This window comes from Alligator sinensis, unplaced genomic scaffold (assembly GCF_000455745.1).
Source record: "Alligator sinensis unplaced genomic scaffold, ASM45574v1 scaffold460_2, whole genome shotgun sequence".
NCBI lineage: Eukaryota > Metazoa > Chordata > Crocodylia > Alligatoridae > Alligator > Alligator sinensis.
Genome location: NW_005842668.1, coordinates 140,453 through 141,267, shown reverse-complemented (window position 1 = coordinate 141,267; position 815 = coordinate 140,453). Strand labels below are relative to the sequence as shown.

At 61.1% G+C, this 815-nt stretch overlaps 1 protein-coding gene across 2 annotated transcripts in view; it reads right to left on the bottom strand.

Annotated features, from left to right (window-relative positions):
• Positions 1-815, bottom strand: part of PPP1R16B (protein phosphatase 1 regulatory subunit 16B) — a 68,449-nt gene that overhangs the window by 31,172 nt on the left and 36,462 nt on the right. The gene's annotated exons all lie outside the window — the stretch shown is intronic.

Here is an 815-nt window from a genome sequence, read left to right as displayed (position 1 = left end):
AGGAATAGTTACGTGAACTGGCAGTCAAAAAAGACTGTGAAATAATCTATCCCCTATCTTCAGCAATTCATTTTAAGTTATTTCTTGATTTCTTTCCCTGTCCTAGGATTCTTAGAGACCCTCGTTCCTAGGTGTGCCTCCATTCCTGTCTTCTCTAGAGCCCCAAGAGATGCTTGAGTTGCTCTGAGCTACAGTCTATGCCAGGGGTCGGCAACCCCCGGCACGCGTGCCGAGCATGGTATGCGAGGCCATTTTCCTCAGCACACACTGGGGTCGAGGAAAATGGCTACCCAAAGCCGGGGCCGGCTGCAGCCGGGAGGCTACAAACAGCTGCTGCCTCCCCACCCCTGGCCCCAACGGGCGTAGTGCCAGCGCCTACTGCCTTCCTGGACCCCAAGGCTGGGAGACAGCTGGGGCCGGGGCGGATTTGTAGCCTCCCGGCTGCAGCCAGCCCCGGCCCTGGGTTGCTGCTGATAGTCACAGAGCCCAGGCTGCTCCTATGGAAGCCCTGCTGCAAGCAGCCCAGGCTCCATGGCTATCAGCAGCTACCCAGAACCTGGCCCAACTGCAAACATCTGCTGCTTCTCCGCCCTGGCCCCAGCCCCAACTGCCTCCCAGACCCAGCTCCCCGCTGTGCTGCCCTTGCCACTTCTGCAGAGCAGCCTCTGGAACCCGGTGCGGCAGGACACAGCGGGGGGCGCAGAAAGCTGCCTGCTCCGAGCTCCCCACTGCCCCGCCACACTTACCCTGCAGGTGGGGCAGGAGAGAGGGGCACAACCCTGCGCTGCTGCCCACGCCGCCCCCGTACATAAAGG